Consider the following 15,713-nt stretch of genomic DNA (forward strand, 5'->3'; position numbering starts at 1 on the left):
CGTAAATACTCAGGTGTCTTAAATAAATGAGCAAAATCAACTAATATTTATATTTTTCTGAATTTTTCAAGTAATAGTGCATAAAAAGGAGACACTAACTTTTAAAGACACCGAAAGTTGGCACACGCGTCTCAATTTGCGTATGGAAGCACTAGGTGTATCAGAAATTTGGAGGAAACTTTGACACCCCTAACAGAAAACTGTGAATAAAACATTTTAAAAAAACTCGTAATTTCTCTTTTTAAAGTGGGTTGTTTATTTTCTGTATGGAATATACTTCCAAAATAAACTAAAGTTGTTTAAAAAAATAATAGAAATATTATTTTTTTAAATATAAAAAAAACAGTGTTTACAAAATGTTTTTGCAAAATACCGGCGTGCCTTCATGCAGCCATTTTTTACGTAATAAAATCAATAGAATTTTACGAGTTAAATATTTTTCAATTTTTAAACTTTAAAAATCTATCAAAATTTTTCTATCGGTTCAATTTTTACCATATTTCCAGGGTCAATGTGAAATTTTATGCTCTTTCCAATGAAGCAAATATAATATTTTAGACAAACGTTTTTCTTTCAAATTCACCCCCCCTTTTGAAATGTCTATTAAAATTTTAATAATTAATTTATGTACCAAAGTGTTATATATCGCAAATTGACGATAAAAGATCAATAAAAAATATTCTAATTTAAAACAAAAAAGAAGAGTTTTTTGAAAAATTTACCTGTAAAGTTCAAAGTGTAAAACCTTTTTTTTTTAAAACATGTTGATTTTTTTCTTTTTAATGAAAGCTCATGTTATGCTTATATCGTCAAGTAAATACCAAACGCTGACGGCAAATTTTTCTATTTCATTGAATGTTTTCTTTTTTAGATATTAAAAAGAAAATCAGTCGATAAAGATGTATTAAAATATATCAATAAAAAACTCGTGTATTTCATTAAAAGAATTTTTTTAAAATCGAAAGTGGAGTTTTTGTTTTAAGGGAAACATTTATAAGTGAACGTGCGTTTCTTTTTATCTACGGAGGACGAAAAATAATAATTTTGTGTTAACACACGCAATAAAAAAGATACATTTTTATGTCACTTGGACGAATCTATATTTGATAAATTTTATATTAGCAGTAGCAGCAGCTCTTTAAGCTTGCCGCAAAACACGTTACGAAAATGCGTTTTCCTATGACCCTCGCTTTAAAATATCCTTTTATTAAAAAAATACATGGAATTTAAAATATAAATATGGATAAATTCTTAACAATGAAGAATGGAACTACCCATTTAATAGTGCCTGAATCAGCCACCATCTCGCACCGATTGGTCCAGAAAGGCACGTATGGTCAATTCCGATATCTGCTGGGCCAGGGCGCCCATCTCCTCCCCAGCCCACTCTTGAAGCCTGAAAAGCTCTCTCACCGCATCAATGGCGGTCCTTTCACAACTGACTTCTTTTATGAGCGACACCCTCCGCTGTCGCCATGTCAATCGGAGGTTTTCTTTAATCAGTCATCCAATGAACCTCGACGCTTGTCCTCGAACGGCTTTGTATGTCAATAAAACCACCTTTGTGTCCCTATATTTACAGTTAAAAATAAAAATCCAATCAAAAATTGAAAAAGTATCAACAATTTAATGAAAGTCTGATGAGGAGTAGAAAATTTCTAGAATGATAAAATATTTTTCAAGCTCGTACCAAATAGCAACTACATAAGGACACTGTTTCAAGGCGTCGATAATATAAACTTTGTGTATTTATCAATTTTAATTATTTTTTTTATGTTTGAAACATCATTTTCCGTTTATCTCTTTTTTCTTTTGAATGATGTAAAAGTTATGATATTAACAAAATAAAAGTTCTTCATTGACGAATACCTTTGCATGTCTTATGAGAATCGGCATCTATGCTTTATTCAGTTCGTCAGTATCGTCATATACTTACATGTTTATTTCTGATGAGAAAGTCATTATAATATATTTCGTCCAGTAAAAAATGCAGATTACAAAAAATGAAACCTTATATTTAAACTGACACATTAAAAGTAAGGAGGCACAACTCGACACAGATAGTAACTGAGGGGGGGGGGGTTACGTAACTCAAGTAATCAAACAACACAATTTTACAAGACAGTGTTTGGAAAATCAATGAAAATACAAAATCACTTTTGCTATGCAAGCGATTTTACCACATAATAGAAAAAGGAAATGGGGCCAAATTCAATAGCTTAATTCAGTCGAGCTGCACAGGCGAGCAATAAGGGTCAGTATTGGAAAACTGAAGGCAAATGGGTCATAAAAAGCAATTGGAAGGACAATTCAACCGATTCATAAACTGCAAAATTCAAATTACTGTTTAAATAAACTAACGCCAAAAACTCATTTCACTTTGCTTTCGTGTATTAAATTTCCCGTCCGAGGATTTTCTTTTTTCATTTCAACATCAGTTCGGGATAATTACTGATTCCTTTAATTACTGTTACAGTTTCATACAGATCCGTTTCACTACAATTCTGTGAAAGATTAAAACAGTTGATATGCCACAGAGACACGCAGAAAAAAGAAATGAAAGCTAAAGTTTTAATTTGAATTTGAAGGAATCGTAAAAAATGACTGTTTTTTTTTCTCAAAGAAAACGTTTACGTTATTTTGGGCAATAAAAAAATAGAATCAGATAAGAAAAGAGAACGTCGGTAAGTTCATTTTTTTACCGAGTATTTGTGAAATAAAATTCGGTCGACATTAAAAAAAATCGTAATGACCTTTATCAAGACGTGCTTAATATCTTCCAATGGGGCTGGTCCTATGAAGAAAATCTTCCAAGGATCTTATCCCAGGGGGAAATATGACCATAAATTTATTTAAACATTTTCACCAAAATAAAAATCTTGACTAATATCTTGAATAAGGTTAATCAATAATGTAGACAAATCGAGAAACAGAGCAAACCGATCAGTGCTACTAACCAAGTTTCTGAAAATGTCAAGTTGTAAAAATTGTTTGTTAAAAACAGAAAAATACAACACATATTGCTGTGGATAAGATAGAGTTGATAAGACTCCAAACAAAATCTCCTTTGGTAGAACAGATTTTATAATTAAGACATCTGTTAAAAGGCCCTTTTCCGTGGTGTAAACTTTAATAATGAATTAAACAAAAAAACGTTTGTAACTAATGCCAATTTAGAAGACTCGTTCAAGGAGAGATGAAAATAGATGGAGGATTAAGACAAGAAAGGGATAAATGTAAAAGCGTTGATCATTGCAGTGTTATAAGGGCGAATCATGGCATACTAGAACCAGTACATGTGACAGGAAATAACAAAAGGTTAAACTACATTTGAAAATTATGAATTAAATTCGATTAGCACGAGTGAATAGTCATCTGCAGCAAATTCTCAACATAGTGAGGTTTGGCGGCTCTGCTCGCCAACAGAATTCCCGCCATTAAGCTACTCCTGCTCGACTTGCGATTACAATAATTCGAAAATGACCCAGGCTGTGATCGAATGCTGTTAAGAGACTAACCAATAAATTTAGAATTGAAATCGATAAATTTTTCCAGACTCAGTTTAGCTCGCCCAATGACTCCATGCCATTGAATAGTGATCACTAAACTCGAAAATATTATTATTATTCGAAAATGTATTAGTTAACCAGTTGTATTAGCAACGTAAATTTTAAAGTTCTTCATTATGACACAAGTTACTCCCTTGCTTAATGGAATTTATCTTTAATATCTGAATAAAATTAGTGTGATTTTTTTCAATTTCAGATATTCTTCATATTGGATGCTTTTAAAAAGAAAAAGCACAACATATTTCATATGGTTTGTGATGAAACTTTCATTTCTGTGTGGGTAAAAGAAAAAATAATTAATAGGAATATTGTTTAGATTTGTGTATGTCACATACTGCAAAATATGTGTTCAAATGTTTTGCATACTTGAATATTGGATATTTAAGAGGAAGATAGTGTATCTACAGAAAATTCATATTCATTCATTCACTTAATTCACAAAGAATAAATGCACAAACGATTGCCATTAAAACGGGGAAAAGACAGTGAGAATTTAGGGGGCTATATACAAAGAGAAACTATACAGGGGAAAACCATGGAGTTCTGACCAGCGTCTGTATCAAGGCCGCCTGTAGTGTGGGCTGGCTTATGATCTCATCATGTAGCTGGTTCCATGAGGATGCTACTCAAACAAAGACAGCTGCTTGGCATCAAACCCTCAGACCATTGAAGGTATGTCATTTTTTGCGTGCTTACAAATCCGGTGCTCTGGAGAATGGTTGAAGAATAGGAATCGGTCCAGGCTGCACTGTCAGTGAAAAATGTTGTAGGCGAGGATAAAGTCGCTGAGTTTTATAAAAATATGGTTTCTGTGTAAAAAAAAAAAAGAATCACATATCTCATAAGAATATGGTTTCTCTCATTTAAAAAAAAATTTTCTTATAATTTTGTTCAAGTCAGGGATAGGGGAATCCTACCAAATGTCAAACATTCACCTGCTATTTTATACACTGCAACAGAGAGATCATTGTAAGATTTTAACTGTCTTTTTACTGCAATTGTTTGAATCTTCTTTACATTTTGTTTCCCGGCTATATTTGTCAGGTAGTTTTTAAGATTCTTTACATAAGTCCAATTACTTCTGTGTTCACCCATGTTCAAACATATTGTGTTTCTGTGTAAACAAACAGTCACATACTTCACAAGAATATGGTTTCTCTCAAGTATGTATTCGCATATGTTGTAACATAGTTTGTCTCCTTGCAAAGGAAGAGCCACATAATTCGCAAGAATATGGTTTCTCTCCAGTATGTGTACGCATATGAGTGACTAAGTTTTTTTTATCTGCAAAAGAAGTACCACATACTTCACAAGAATATGGTTTCTCTCCAGTATGTATTCGCATATGTTGAAACATAGTTTGTCTCCTTGCAAAAGAAGAACCACATATTTCACAAGAATATGGTTTCTCTCCAGTATGTGTACGGACATGAATGACCAAGTCTTTTTTATTTGTAAAAAAAGAATTACATACTTCACAAGAATATGGTTTCTCTCCAGTATGCGTCTTCATGTGTTTCAACATATGATGTTTCTCTGCAAAAGAAGAACCACATATATCACAAGAATATGGTTTCTCTCCAGTATGTGTTCGCATATGTCGCAATATATTATTTTTCTGTGCAAATGAAGAACCACATATTTCACAAGTATATGGTTTCTCTCCAGTATGTGTTCTCATATGAATGACCAATTTTTTTTTAGTTGTAAAAGAAGAAACACATACTTCACAAGGATATAGTTTTTGTCCGGTATGCATGCTCATATGATCTAACATATTGTGTTTTCGTGTAAAAGAAGAGCCACATACTTCACAGGAATATAGTTTCTCTCCTGTATGTGTTTGCATATGACGCAGCATATTTCGTTTGTCTGAAAAAGAAGAGCCACATACTTTACAAGGATATGGTTTCTCTCCAGTATGTGTTCGCATATGAATAACCAGAATGTATTTATTTGTAAAAGAAACCCCACATACTTCACAAGAATATGGTTTCTCTCCAGTATGTGTTCGCATATGAACGACCAGATTGTGTTTACTTGTAAAAGAAGAGCTACATTCTTCACAAGCATATGATTTCTCCTTATTATTTGGTTTAGAGTTCATTTTTAAGTTGAAGTATTTGATATATTTTAGTACAATTTTTTCTTGTGTAGCTTATTGTGCTTTTTTTACGTAAACGGAATTTATTAAGAAAAATTCACATATTTTCTAACTTTTTATATGCTTTATATGTAGAAGATCATTTAATGGAATTATGTTTGATATAGTTTATCAGAATTCAGATAAATAGCAATGATTGCCAATGTATTTTTCCACTATTTTAGATGCCTAATTAACTGTATTAATTAAACCATCATATTTGCCTTTTGAATCATCATCATCATCATCGGCGGTCACTTGTGTCCAAGTAAGACTGTCCTCTCTTGTGGCTTCTGTGGGTGAGCATAAAGCCCAATCCTAGACCCAATTTTTCTTGTGCAATTTGGGCAGATAAAGGTAGTGGTGGTGGGGTGGGGTTGGGTGTGTCTGGTTGATAATATGTCCTTTCTGTGCTTGCGTTTATCCTCAGCAGCTTGATTTAGGTCACTGCTATAAAGTGCAGCACCTTCGTGGACAGCACTCCTCCATGCCAACCTGCTCCCAGCCACGTCCTCCCATGTCTCAAGGTCCATGTGAAACCGCTTTAAATTTACTTTGATGTTGTCCTTATACCTCATCTTTTGGCCACCCTGGGCACGCTTTCCCTCAACAACCTGAGAGTAGAAAATCTGTTTTGGGAGGTGAAGATCTGAGCTGGCGTTGAGCAATAGTAGCGGTGATAGTAGGAATGTCAGCCTTACTCAGGACGCTGGTGTTGGTGCGTCGGTCCTTTCAACTGCTTCTGAGGATTTTTCAGAGCCATCTTTGGTGGTACGTCTCCAGTGTTTTTACGTGCCTCCCATATGTGGTTCAGGTCTCTGATCCATAGAGAAGAGTGGGCAGCAAGAATAATACTAAGAGAAATTTATATACAGAAAAATACTTTACCAATATATCATCGTCAGAAAACTCATATAGTCCATAAGAGTATAGTTATGAGGTTTCCACCTGTTTATGTATTTGTTTTTCTTTGTGTTGATAATTTAATATCCTGCAAAATAAAAATAAAAGATAAATTACAAGAAAATGTGTATTTAATAATTTGTTTACAAAATTATTTAAATAAATAAGAAATAGGCTTCAACAAACACATGAAATTATTATGTGCAGCTTTATTAGAAAATTTTAAAACTTCATTATTGATTAAATTAAATGATGATATTTTTGCTATACGTATCAAACGATGTCATTTATTTTAGATACTAAACAAAATTTCCACAAAAGATTTATGTAAAAATTTTCGTTTTTATAATGTCCAAGAGGTTTATGAATAAAAATAATTTTCTATCATAATATATTTTATTATTTAAAAATTTAATTGTATTAAATACGCTATTTTTTAAGACTATTGTCACTTAAAAAATTATTGTGGAAAAACAAATTAAAATATACCAAAATTTATAGTTGGAAAATTTAATGGTTGCAATCAAAATATATTTGATGCATGTTTCGACATTTCCTGATCGAGTAGATTTTTTTAATTATTTTATTGTAGCAAATACGAGTCTAAAGACAGTTAATATTAAATCAGGAACTAAGTTTGGCAGAGCTTCAGTGTTAACATTAAAAACTAGGGTGAGCTGCCAAGAAATGCCTGTAGAGAGCGAAGCAATTAGTGACAAGGTGGAATTAGACTGTCCTGACCAATACCGAGAAAGATTAGGAAGACTACTTAAAGCTAATAAGCGAGTGTTAGCTAAGTCAGATAAGGATTTAGATAATACACATACAGTAAAAATGTCGATTGACACGGGAGACCATCAACCAATAAAGATGAGGCCGTACAGAACGCCTATTTGGAAGAGAGAATTGGTTGAGAAAGCAGTGAAGGAGATGGGAGAGGCTGGTATTATTGAGCCGTCTCAATCACCTTGGGGTTTCCCAGTAGTAGTAGTGGAGAAAAAGGACGGAGGAAATAGATTCTGTGTAGATTTTAGAGAACTTAATAAGATAACAAAATCTACTGCTTATCCTCTGCCCTTGATAGACGACATTTTGGCGATGCTAGGGAAAGGCTGCATGTTTTTTCTCCTTAGACTTAAGATCAGGTTACTGGCAAGTGGCAGTAAATGAGAAGGACAAACCTAAAACGACTTTCTGTTGTCACATGGGGTTGTTCCAGTTCCGTGTCATGCCGTTTGGGCTAGCAGGAGCTCCTGGTGTTTTTCAATCATTAATGGCAATAGTGTTGAGGGGATTTTAACATTTTGCCATGGCATATTTGGATGACATCTTAATCTTCTCAAAAACCCCGGAAGAACACTTTAGACATTTACAGACTGTGTTAGATCGTCTGACATATCATGGCTTGAAATTGAAGATCGAAACGTCTCAATTTATGAGAAAAGAGACTAAATATTTAGGATTCATCATAGACCAATCTGGAGTAAGGCCAGATACTGATAAAATAAAGATTATAAGGGCAATGCCAGAACCTCTAACAGTTAGACAAGTTAGAGCATTTATAGGGACTGTAGGTTATTACAGAAGGTTCATAGCAGGGTTATCTAGAATAGCTATACCGCTAATTAATCTAACAAAAAATACGCTAGGTTCAATTGGACTGAGGCATGTCAGAAAGCATTCAATACATTAAAGGCGGAGCTGACCTCTATTCCTTTATTGATTTATCCCGATATGAACAAGCCTATGGTCCTATATACGGATGCTAGTGATATGTGTATCGGAGCTTGCTTGACTCAGCCGTGTGAAGAGGCAGAAGCTGTAATCCCAGGAATAAAGGATGAAATGCCTATCTACTTTCTCTCTCACAAGTTAACAAAGACCCAACAGAAGTGGCCCGTGATTGAAAAAGAGGCCTATGCCATCGCGTACGCTTTGCAAAAGCTGCATTTTTATTTAGCGTGCCCGACGTTCGTAATAAAAACTGATCATCACCCATTACAGTACTTGTTCGATGCTGAATGGAAGAATCGAAAGGTGCAACTGTGGGCTATGCAACTGAGTGGCTACGACTGTAAGATAGAATACCTGTCCGGAAAAGAGAACACGTGTGCAGATTTATTATCTAGAATTCCCGAAGCAGTAGGGGAAGAAGCTAACGCTAGTGATCAGAATCTAGTTAATGATAATAACTATAGAATCTGCATACTCAACTCTCAGCAATTGCAGAATAGGCCCTCGGAGATGGAAGATGAAATAGAGCCAGAAGAAAATGACTCTCAAGAAGACGATTCCGATAAGATTGGGTGGAAATCGATAGATCTGAAACTACTTAAGTTAGAAGCGAGCAGGGACAAAGAGTATAGTGAACTTGAGAAATCGCTAGTAGAAGGGAAATTACCGCTATCAAAATCGAGAAAATACCTGTTGGAAGATGATCGGGTATACTATTTAAATGGAGAAGAAAAGAGCTCAATGTTATGCTTGTATGTCCCGGATGGCCACGTGAGGGCCAGTGTAGTGCAGGTAGCACATGATGGGTTAGGTCATGTAGGTATTGATAAGACTTACTCGCTTTTAGCGAAGAAATACTATTGGCCGGGTATGTATAAACATATCCACTCGTATGTGACAGAATGTGTCACTTGCCAGAAGCGGGCTGTTAAGGGCGCTAAGACACCCCTAATGCAGACTGATATTCCATCATATCCATTTGAGAAGTGGAGCATGGATGTCTCAGGGCCATATAATAGTAGTAACAAGAGAAATAAGTATATAGTCAGCATGGTCGATTGGTTAACTAGCTGGGTAGAGGCATTCCCTGTGCAAAGGAAGGATGCACAGACCATGGTGGAGATACTTATGAATGAAATTTTCCCTAGGTATGGTGTCTCACATATGTTAGTGACAGACAATGGCAGAGAATTTGTAAATACTGCTATAAAAGAGGTGACGGGATATTTAGGAGTGAAACATGTCACCACCTCTCCATACCACCCCCAGAGCAATGCTAAAGTAGAAAGATTCCATAGGTTTTTGGGAGATACGCTGTCAAAGTTATTAGAGGACGAAGTCGAAAATTGGGACTTGTTTTTGAATCAGGCCTTAGCAACGGCCAGATTTTCACATAACGATACGACTAAATTCTCTCCATATTACCTGGTGCACAATAGAGATGTAGTGTTAGCATTAGATAATCTTCTACTACCAAAAAAAAGGTATACTGGAGAAGTAAATCATAAAAAAATGATCGAGCAGCAGCATTCTCTGTTTAGTGAAGTGTGTCGAAGGATTAACTCAGCACAGAAAAAGCGTAACAAAAGAGTCAATGATGGAAGGGTTAAGAAAACATATGGAGTTGGCGACCCGGTATACTACAGAGCACAGGTTAGAAAAGGAAAATTAGATCCTAGATGGAAACCGTACTATAGGATAGTAAAACAAACGGGACCGGTAACATAAAATATGGGACCAACTGACAAATAAAACGAAGAGGGTTCACGCGTCAGATATCTGCAAAGCCAATATTAGGGAGTGGAAAATGCCTAATATACAGACAGATAGGCCTGTAAGGAAAGCCACCCTGATAGATCCAGAAGGAGATCGGGAAGATACGGATAGGTGGGCTTATGATGAGATAGCAGTTGAACAGGAGTTAGAGGTAGAATTTGAGGTAGAGGATACAGACTTGCTGACGGTGACAACAAATACGCCCCCAGATTCGGAAGGTTGGGAATCTGAAGATGACATTCCATTGTCAATACAGAGAGCTAGGGAAGCTGGTAAGGAGAATAGGGCTGACAAATCAGAGAGCAATACGATTCCGTCGACACATCCCCCAGAAGTAATAGGCGACATGATGGGACCTAGACTTCTGAGAAGCAGCATAAACCGACCTATCAATGTTATCACAAAACGAGGGGAAACGAAAGATAGTTATAAAGAAGATGAAGACAAAGAAAGTCCAATTAATTCTATCGTAAAGTCATTTGGGGAATGAAATTGAATAATTGAAATAAAAATTGAACAAATGATAAAAGAGCTCTACTATGTGTACTTGTAGGATGCGTCGCCTGATAGTGATGATGGTAATGATGGCTGGTTGGACAGTAGCGCTGCGCCACACCCACAGCGCAATATTTAAGAAGACCAGCGAGGTGACAATTGCGCGCTCTAAGTCATCGATCTAGGAGCGTATCGGAAGGTTCAAAGCGAACTAGAACACGAAGTTGACTTAGCGACGGACTTAAATCGGCAATTGCAGAAAAATCAATCAAAACTTGGGACAGATTCCGATCCAGTGTTATTTGTATCACTAGGAGGACGATTAGTTAAGATGAAGCAAAGACTCCGATACGTTGGAGGATATTTCAGGGATATTGGATTATTGGCAACAGAAGGGACCCAAAAACGAGTTAGAAAGAGATCTATACTACCTTTCGTAGGTAAAGCACTACACATATTATTTGGTACAGTATCAGAAAGTGACACAGAGGCATTAAGAAAGCATATAAGAGGAAAATCAACAGAAGATAAAGCACGTCGTAGGGGAAAGTTTATCGATAATGAATGTTACTAGATATGAACTTATAGAACATAGACAACGAATTAACTGGCTATCTTGTACGGTCACAAGCCTAAACGGAATAAGTACCGTAGAGGCTGTAATCGGGCAAATACTGGAACTGCTGATGATGACAAACCAACTCGACTCATCAATTCAGTTATTGACATTGGCGATGGAACATGTTAGGACACAATTAGATTTACTTTTATTAGCACACATGTCACCGAGCATCATACCTCCTAAAGACTTAAAAACAATACTCGGGATGATTCAGTCAGACTTGCCGCATGCTTTACGCTTACCAGAAGATCCAAAGAAGAGTCTATGGGAATATTATAAAGCCTTAAGTTGTGCTACAATTATGCAAAACGATAAGATTTATGTAATGGTTGAGTTACCTTTGTTGAGTGGAGATAGCGATTTTGAGGTGTTTAACGTAATTAATTTACCGATACCGTTTCCTAATAACGTCACTGGGGAGGGGGCAGTAGCAAGATACAATGTTGAGACGGAAGGAATAGCTTTTAACCCCACCCGAACCAAATTCATAGTGTTGTCGCCTAGTGAAGCACTAGCGTGTAGCATGAATGCACTGAAAGTTTGTGCAATAAAAAGTCCCATCTAATCAACTAACGGACACAACTTATGCGTCATTCAATTATTTCAAGGTAATGAGGAGAGAATCGATAAATACTGTGGAGCCGAGGTGTCGATGGATACACTCACCCCCCAAGCTATACATCTATCGGATGGTGTTTGGGCAGTGGCCTCAACTAGTAAGCGAAGGCGGACGAAAGTCTGCAAGGGACAGCAACAAGGTGAAGAACTTATTCATCCATCTATGACCATTACAGATCTACCTATGAGTTGTGCAGCAGTCGGCCCAACTCTGGAGATCTTGCCATCCTATAAACTTACAGAGAAGTTTGAGCTCGGGAATGACTTTCTGTCATTAATTAAAATACCGCGTGTAAAGTGGTCGGAAGTATGGACCCCTATCACTAAGGAATTTCCGAAGATAGAAGCTTGCGAAATTCCACCTCTTCTGAGACTGGTCGGAACGACTGTTATGAGCGAGTTAGTAGATGAGTTACGAACAGTGAAGAGTAATAACGAATGAGAAAAATGGCGATGGGAAGAAGTAAGTAAATGGTTATATCCTATGATAATCATCTTGGTCGTGATGATGATAATAGCTTTTCTTGTGTATGGGAAAAGGAGAGTAAACCACATGAATAGCATACTAAGGACTAGAAGAGATGCTAATAAAATAGATGAGGATGAGGGTAACCTTCAATTAGAGAGCTTAAAAGGAACAGTCCATTCGATGTTTGAAATGAATAGGGATGAGCATGAAGTGAAGAACACTACCTTTAATTTTACGAGTTTAATATTTTTCAATTTTTAAACTTTAAAAATCTATCAAAATTTTTCTATTAGTTCAATTTTTACGATATTTTCAGGGTCAATGTGAAATTTTATGCTCGTTCCAATGAACCAAATCTAATATTTTGGACAAACGATTTAAAAAAAAAATTTTTTTTAATTTACCCCCCATTTTGAAATGTCTATAAAAATTTTGATAATTAATTTACTCACCAAAGTTTTATATATCACAAATTGAAGATAAAAGATCAATAAATAAAATATTCTAATTCAAAACAAAAAAAGAAGTGTTTTTTGGAAATTTACCTGTAAAGTCCAAAGTGTAAAACCTTTTTTTTTTAAACAACGTTGATTTTTTTTTGTTTTTTATGTGGAAGCATATGTTATGTTAAGATTGTCAAGTACATATTAAACACTGACGACAATTTTTTCTATTTCATTCAATGTTTTATTTTTTTAGATATTAATAAAAATTCACTCAATAAAGTAGAATTAAAATATATTAAATCAAAAATTCATGTATTTCTTTAAGAGAATAAAAATATCGGCCGAGTGTTTTTTTTTTATAAAGGAAAAAAACTTATAAGTGAATGTGTTCATTTTTTAACTAACAGAGGCACGAAAATACTAATTTTGGTTTACAGGACGCAATAGAAAGAGATATTAATTATGTCCCTTTGAAGCCACTGGAAGACAAAGGCAAATAAAATCAGACGTGTGTCTCCCTTTATTTAAACAGTTGAAAAAATCTGAGTTCACGTTTTTTTTATCCTTGTCTAAAAAAAGTATTTTATTTAAAAAGGACATTGAATATAAGTATAAATATGGATAAATTCTTAACAATGAAGAATGGAAGTACCCATTGAATAGTAGTTTTTATAGGTACGTGATTTTTTCGAATTTATATATATTTTTTATAATCGAAGTAAGTAAAATTTCGTTGATTTTCTTTAAATCTTTTTTGAAGAAAACCGTTTTTAAAAAATAAATATTGCATAATTTGCTATTAAACCTGTTTTCTTTTTTATTATTTGGTCTTTGCTCCTTTAATTAAAAAAAATAGGGTGTGAATTACATTTTTCAAGTAGTAAGTTGAATTATTCAAGTTCATACACGGCAGTTTTAATGGTGGCTTCTGATACATCTATCGGTACAGAGTAGTAGGTTGGGGTTAAATTCCTATCTGTGTATTGCAGTTCTGTCCATCCATATTTTTTTCATATGAATCGTTAGTAAAAAATAACTCATTTTTTAAATTCATTTCTTCATTCTATTGTTATGCTAGTGTTTATATGTTCATACATACAAAAAATATTAGAATATGGCGTTTTAAAGTTTTCAGAAAACATTATCATTAAATTCACATGAAATATTTTTTTTTGTATTTATATTTTATTTTACTTTTGTAAAAATACTGAATAAACAATGCTTAATTAAATGATTATATTGTTATTTTGAGAAATTAATTTTGTTTGAATGATATTATTTTTTTTACACGGACTTAAGGTGTTTTCTCGTAAGATATGAAAAAAATATTTTTTTAAGTTATAAATGTTTACGATTTTATTTTCATAAAAAGCAAAAATAAATTAATTTGTTTTTTGTCTTAGTACGTAAAAAGATGTAATATTAATAAAAGCGTTTTGTTTACAAATATATATATATATATATATATATATATATATATATATATATATATATATATATATATATATGTGTGTGTGTGTGTGTGTGTAAAAAACAAATATTTTTGTATAATTAGTAAACACATTTTAATATCAAAATCGTTTTTATATGTTTAGTAAATACAATTTAATATCGAAAATGTTTTTGAATATTTACCAAATACGGGGTTTCTGTACACATAGATTCGAAAAAGTTGTCAAAATACAAATATATAATAAATGTTATCAAAGGCAAGATAAGTTACTTTTCTACCTAACTGGATATATTTTTTGTGTTTTTATTCAATGTAACATGTTTATTCAGCTCGAAAAACATGCAGTGTTTACCGATGTATTGGAAAATTCAAAATGACGCCCGACTCTCTCTTTAATACGGTAAGTTTGGGAAAAGGTGTTATAAATAATAAACTAGGCAAAATACTATTAAAAAACCACCGAATATATGTAAACCTATGTCACGGTAATATATATTGAGCGAATTTCTCACAGTATTTTGTCTAGTTTAATATTTATAACACCTTTTCCTGAACTTACCGTGTTAAAGAGAGAGTCGAGCGTCATTTTGAATTTTCCATTACATCGGTAAACACTATGTTTTTCGAGCTGAATAAACATGTTACATTGAATAAAAACACGAAAATTATATCCAGTTTGGTAGAAAAGTAACTTATCTTGCCTTTGATAACATTTATTTGTTATATATTTGTTTTTTGACAACTTTTTCGAATCTATGTGTACAGTAATACAACCCCGAATTCAATAATATTACAATCGTTTATAAGCAAACATGCAATGTTGATTAATACGAAAGTGAAACATAATGGTTTGATCGCACACCAGTAGTAAAAAAAATAACATGTAAAATTTAATAAATACTTACTGTTAATTTGGCAATCTGTTTTTAACAAAGAAACCATTATACGATGAGTTAGTTAAAATGAGGCGAATTTGACGGGTGGAAGTTAATATTTTAAGATGGCGACCGAAAAAAGAAAGTTCGCAGAAAATTTTAATATATTTGTTATTTTTTTTCATTTAATGTGATTTAAAGTTTTGTTTTTATTTTTTACTATTACGTATTGTGTTAAATTAAAGGGTACTTATACAGTTTAATGACGACATTAAAAAATGGAAATATTGAAAAAAAAATTTTTTGTACGTACCTGTTATAGACTGAAGTTCTTCGAAAAAAAATTTCACTTCATTTGATCAAGTAGTTTTTTTTTTTTTTTTTTTTTTACAGCGGAAAACAATTATTTATCACGACGACGTCAACGTGGCCATTTTGGAAATGTACCTAGCAGAATACCTCCATTTTAGGCCAGATTTCTCAATCTAGCCTTTTTTTTCTCGCCAGAATGAGATGCACACATACATCACATCTGCAATTTTTTTTTCCGTTTTTTTTTTATTTTTAAAGCAGAATACTATTGAATATGCCAAGAAATTGAAGAATGCAA

At 33.7% G+C, this 15,713-nt stretch overlaps 1 long non-coding RNA gene across 1 annotated transcript; it reads right to left on the reverse strand.

Annotated features, from left to right (window-relative positions):
- Nucleotides 1–1,643: 1,643 nt before the first annotated feature.
- LOC145269618 (uncharacterized) lies at nucleotides 1,644–15,347 on the reverse strand. The gene is made up of 2 exons (XR_013865138.1): nucleotides 15,134–15,347; nucleotides 1,644–6,703 (listed from the first exon to the last, which is right to left on the reverse strand). It is a non-coding gene; the product is annotated as an uncharacterized LOC145269618 (long non-coding RNA).
- Nucleotides 15,348–15,713: the final 366 nt, after the last annotated feature.

The sequence above is a fragment of the Euprymna scolopes genome, chromosome 45, assembly GCF_053919585.1.
Source record: "Euprymna scolopes isolate OS-2025 chromosome 45, ASM5391958v1, whole genome shotgun sequence".
NCBI classification, from domain to species: Eukaryota; Metazoa; Mollusca; class Cephalopoda; order Sepiida; family Sepiolidae; genus Euprymna; species Euprymna scolopes.